We start from the raw sequence: 6,189 nt of genomic DNA, 5'->3' as shown, positions 1-6,189 counted from the left end.
GTAAATAAAACTAAATGCATGCTCTTCAACCGATCGTTGCCCGCACCTGCCCGCCCATCCAGCATCACTACTCTGGACGGCTCTGACTTAGAATACGTGGATAACTACAAATACCTAGGTGTCTGGCTAGACTGGTAACTCTCCTTCCAGACTCACATTAAGCATCTCCAATCAAAAATTAAATCTAGAATCGTCTTCCTATTTCGCAACAAAGCTTCCTTCACTCATGCTGCTAAACATACCCTCTGACCATCCTACCGATCATGGACTTCGGCGAAGTCATCTATAAAATAGCCTACAACACTCTACTCAGCAAACTGGATGTAGTCTATCACAGTGCCCTCCGTTTTGTCACCAAAGCCCCATATACTACCCACCACTGCGACCTGTACGCTCTCGTTGGCTGGCCCTCGCTTCATACTAGTCGCCAAACCCACTGGCTACAGGTTATCTACAAGTCTCTGCTAGGTAAAGCCCCGCCCTATCTCAGCTCGCTGGTCACCATAGCAGCACCCACTCCTAGCACACACTCCAGCAGGTATATCTCACTGGTCACCCCCAAACCCAATTCCTCCTTTGGTCGCCTTTCCTTCCAGTAATCTGCTGCCACTGACTGGAACGAACTACAAAAATCACTGAAGCTGGAGATTCCCATCTCCCTCACTAGCTTTAAGAACCAGCTGTCAAAGCAGCTCACAGATCACTGGACCTGTTCATAGCCCATCTGTATACAGCCCATCTATCTCCCTCATTCCCATACTGTATTTATTTATTTAGCTCCTTTTGCACCACAGTATCTCTACTTGCACATCCATCTTTTGCACATCTACCATTCCAGTGTTTAATTGCCATATTGTAATTACTTCACCACCATGGCCTATTTATTGCCTTTACTCCCTTATTTGACCTAATTTGCACTCACTGTATATAGACTTTTTTTTCTTTTTTCTACTGTATTATTGACTGTATGTTTTGTTCATTCCATGTGTAACTCTGTGTTGTTGTATGTGAAGAGCTGCCATGCTTTATCTTAGCCAGGTCGCAGTTGCAAATGAGAACTTGTTCTGAACCAGCTAACCTAGTTAAATAAAGGTGAAATAAAATAAATAAAAAACATACACCTTAGTCAAATACATTTATACTCAGTTTTTCACAATTCCTGACATTTAATCCTAGTAAAAAATTCCCTGTCTTGGGTCAGGTAGGATCACCACTTTATTTTAAGAATGTGAGAATAATAGTAGAGAGTGATTTATTTCAGCTTTTATTTCTTTCATCACATTCCCAGTGGGTCAGACGTTTACATACACTCAAATAGTATTTGTTGGCATGGCCTTTAAATTGTTTAACTTGGATCAAACGTTTCTGGTAGCCTTCCACAAGCTTCCCACAATAAGTTGGGTGAATTTTGGCCATTCCTCCTGAGTCAGGTTTGTAGGCCTCCTTGCTCGCACACACTTTTTTAGTTCTGCTGACACATTTTCTATGGGATTGAGGTTAAGGGCTTTGTGATGTCCACTCCAATACCTTGACTTTGTTGTCCAAAAGCCATTTTGCCACAACTTTGGAAGTATGCTTGGGGTCATTGTCCATTTGGAAGACCCATTTGCGACCATGCTTTAACTTCCTGACTGATGTCTTGAAATGTTGCTTCAATATATCCACATAATTTTCCTACCTTATGATGTCATCTATTTTGTGAAGTGCACCAGTCCCTCCTGCAGCAAAGCACCCCCACAAAATGATGCTGCCACCATCGTGCTTCACGGCTGGGATGGTGTTCTTTGGCATGCAAGCCTCCCCCTTTTTCCTCCAAACAAAACAATGGTCATTATGGCCAAACAGTTCTATTTTTGTTTAATTTCTCAAAAAATTTGAATTTCTCCAAGATCTTTGTCCCCATGTTCAGTTGCAAACCATAGTCTGGCTTTTTCATGGCAGTTTTGGAGCAGTGGCTTCTTCCTTGCTGAGCGGCCTTTCAGGTTATGTCGATATAGGATTTGTTTTACCGTGGATATAGATACTTTTGTACCTGTTTTCTCCAGCATCTTCACAGGGTCCTTGGCTGTTGTTCTGGGATTGATTTACACTTTTTGCACCAAAGTACGTTCCTTTCTAGGAGACAGAACGCGTCTCCTTCCTGAGCGGTATGACGGCTGCATGGTCCCATGGTGTTTATACTTGCATACTATTGTTTGTACAGATGAACATGGTACCTTCAGGCGTTTGGGAATTGCTCCCAAGGATGAACCAGACTTGTGGAGGTATACAATTTTTTGTCTGAGGTCTGATTTATTTAGATTTTCCCATGATGTCAAGAAAAGAGGCACTGAGTTTGAAGGTAGGCCTTGAAATATATCCACAGGTACACCTCCAATTGACTCAAATTATGTCAATTAGCCTATCAGAAGTTCCTAAAGCCATGACATAATTTTCTGGAATTTTCCAAGCTGATTAAAGGCACAGTCAATTTAGTGTATGTAAACTTCTGACCCACTGGAATTGTGATACAGTGAATTATAAGTGAAATAATCTGTCTTTTAACAATTGTTGGAGAAATTACTTGTGTCATGCACAAAGTAGATGTCCTAACCGACGTGCCAAAACTATAGTTTGTTAATAACAAGGAATTTGTGGAGTGGTTGAAAAATGTGTTTTAATGACTCCAAGTGTATGTTAACTTCTGACTTCAACTGTGTGTGTGTGTGTATATATATATATATATATATATATAATATGTGTATTAGAGTGTGTCTCTGTGTGCGTGCGTTTACATGTGTTCCCTCGCAGTCCCTGCCGTGAGATGTTGTTTAATATTTTTTTAAAGGTAATTTTGCTGTTTGCTTGAGTAATTGGAGATGGAAGTGAGCTCTGTATAATACTGTGCGTTGCCGTGAATTATTTTGGACTTGTGGACTGTGAAGAGACCCCTGGTGGCATGTCTTGTGGTGTATGTAAGGGTGTTTGAGCTGAATGTTATTTGATTATGCAGACAATCTGGAATTTTCTTTAAAGTAATACTTCTTATAAAAACTAGAACATAAGCAGTTCATCTCTCATCAACCCTCAACCAGGAAATACTGGTATGCATGTTGTTAGTTCTGTATGTGCAGTTAAGGGCAAGGTGTCCTGCTCTGTTCTGAGCCAGCTGCAGTTTTTCTTTGCTGCACTTGGCCATATTACCAGACAGTAATCAAGATGGGACAAGACCAGAGCCTGAACAACTAGTACAGTTGATTTTTGTGTGCAGAACATACCCCTCCCCATCTTCACAACAACTTTGTTAATATGACTTGACCATTATAATTGTCCATCCAATGTTATACCTAGGAGTTTAGCTTCGTCAACTTGCTCAATGGTCACATCCTTTATACACTCCAGTTGAGAATTAGGTCTTAGCGAATGTTTTAAACCAAATACAATGGTTTTAGTTGTGGATGTATTTTAGACCAGTTTATTATTAAATCACCCATTCTGATACTGTCTGTAACTCCTGATTGTGAATGTCGGTGAGCTCACTGGCTGCTGACATGTAGAGTGTGGAATCATCCACATACATAGTCATTCTGGCTTTGTGTTTAAGACCAGTGGCGAATCACTTGTAAAAATAGAGAAGAGTAATGGCCCACGGCAACTGCCCTAAGCGACACCGCACTGTACATATCTGATATTAAAGAAGCTTGCATTGAAGAACACTCTCTGGGTTCTATTGGACAAGTAACTAACTCTCCAACCATGTGATGGCAGGTCATGTAAAGCCATAGCAAGTGAGTTTCTTCAACAACAATTTATGATCAGTAACAACAAAGGCTGCACTGAAATCCAGCAATACAGCTCCAACTATCATCTTGTTATCCATTTATTTTAACCAATCATCTGTCATCGGAGTCCGTGTAGTACAAGTTGAGTGCCCTTCTCTATGTATGTGCTGAAAGTGCTGAAAGTCTCACAGTAATTGTAATTCACGTAAACACGTGTAGCATCTCCAGGCCTCCATGCATACAAGCTGCTGATGCATGCCTTTAGAACATCCTACATTTTAAAAAAAGTAAATAAATCCATTATTTATTTTAGGCAGGTCTAAAGAAACAATATGATATGAAGGAAATGTATTTCAGAAGAACAGAATATGAGTTGGCCTACTGTATGTTTTCTGGCTATGCGCCATGCCACAGGCTGTAGGCTTGTTCATTTAGCAGACAAGATATGTGTATATTTGTGCCGTTATTTTATATTACATGATTTTGTAGTAAGAAAGTAATTTAACTGAGATTTATGAAATAGAAAGGGATTTTTCTTTTTGCATTCCAGTGCAAGGTTACGCGTATGAAGTGGCTATGTTGAGCATAAAAGTGGTCATTTGAAACTAGTCCTAAGCTAGATTTAGAGTTGTTTGGCAATTTTAGGTGTGAATAATGCAAACCTTAGAATGCCTTAGAAATCAAAAGATATATGGGCTTCATGATGCGACTTTAGGCTATAGATTATTTGAGAAAGCCGCAAAAATAGCTTGCGCACTCTTCCTTACCTCAGGCTGCACACCCAGTTTTTTTTTCTCTCTCATGAAGTGATCGTATTTTTACATAATTTAAGCTTGTCTTTACTAATGTCTGAAAAATAGTTTTCATTCAGAATGGCAGGAACCGGGGCAGCGGGGAAAAAAGACATGTCAACATGTAGGTCACTTTCCCGCAGGTAGGGTGACCACATTTAAAATACCAAAATGTGGGGCAACAGGATGATCTTGGGGATAGTGCAGCCTACATGAATTTGTCTGGGGCAGCCCACACAGAATATGCATTTAGAACTTCTTGCAATTGAATAACTGTTTTGTGAGCAAATTAGGGCAGATGGTGTTAAGAAACTATTTAGCCTTCCTGTATTTTGTTTCAATCAAAGCACATTCTGCCTAGTAGCCTACATTTGGGCACGGTTGAGTTTTCGCCGCATGAGATCTTGTTGTTGTTGGACTATTCATCTAACCATCCTAAATCTCATAAGAAATTAGGTAGTGTTTTTGGTGTAACAGTAACACTATACTTTGCTATTATATTTGTTTCTGTTATATAGAATACTAATGAATACATTTGTGATCTTCCAAGACATTGCTTTAGCTAACTTTGGGCTATTATTAAAAAAAAAAAAAAATAATTCACCTTTATTTAACCAGGTAGGCTAGTTGAGAACAAGTTCTCATTTGCAACTGCGACCTGGCCAAGATAATGCATAGCAGTGTGAATAGACAACACAGAGTTACACATGGAGTAAACAATTAACAAGTCAATTACACAGTAGAAAAAAATAGAGTCTATATACATTGTGTGCAAAAGGCATGAGGAGGTAGGCAAATAATTACAATTTTGCAGATTAACAGTGGAGTGATAAATGATCAGATGGTCATGTACAGGTAGAGATATCGGTGTGCAAAAGAGCAGAGAAGTAAATAAATATAAACAGTATGGGGATGAGGTAGGTAAAATTGGGTGGGCTATTTACCGATAGACTATGTACAGCTGCAGCGATTGGTTAGCTGCTCAGATAGCAGATGTTTGAAGTTGGCTGAGGGAGATAAAAGTCTCCAACTTCAGCGATTTTTGCAATTCGTTCCAGTCACAGGCAGCAGAGAACTGGAACGAAAGGCGACCAAATGAGGTGTTGGCTTTAGGGATGATCAGTGAAATACACCTGCTGGAGCGCGTGCTACGGGTGGGTGTTGCCATCGTGACCAGTGAACTGAGATAAGGCGGAGCTTTACCTAGCATGGACTTGTAGATGACCTGGAGCCAGTAGGTCTGGCGATGAATATGTAGCGAGGGCCAGATGACGAGAGAATACAGGTCGCAGTGGTGGGTGGTATAAGGTGCATTAGTAACAAAATGGATGGCACTGTGATAAACTGCATCCAGTTTGCTGAGTAGAGTATTGGAAGCTATTTTGTAGATGACATCGCCGAAGTCGAGGATTGGTCGGATAGTCAGTTTTACTAGGGTAAGTTTGGCGGTGTGAGTGAAGGAGGCTTTGTTGCGGAATAGGAAGCCGATTCTAGATTTGATTTTAGATTGGAGATGTTTGATATGAGTCTGGAAGGAGAGTTTACAGTCTAGCCAGACACCTAGGTACTTATAGATGTCCACATATTCTAGGTCGGAACCATCCAGGGTGGTGATGCTAGTCGGGCGTGCGGGTGCA

This window comes from Oncorhynchus keta, chromosome 8 (assembly GCF_023373465.1).
Source record: "Oncorhynchus keta strain PuntledgeMale-10-30-2019 chromosome 8, Oket_V2, whole genome shotgun sequence".
Taxonomy (NCBI): domain Eukaryota; kingdom Metazoa; phylum Chordata; class Actinopteri; order Salmoniformes; family Salmonidae; genus Oncorhynchus; species Oncorhynchus keta.
Note: the sequence above shows the minus strand (reverse complement) of the source record.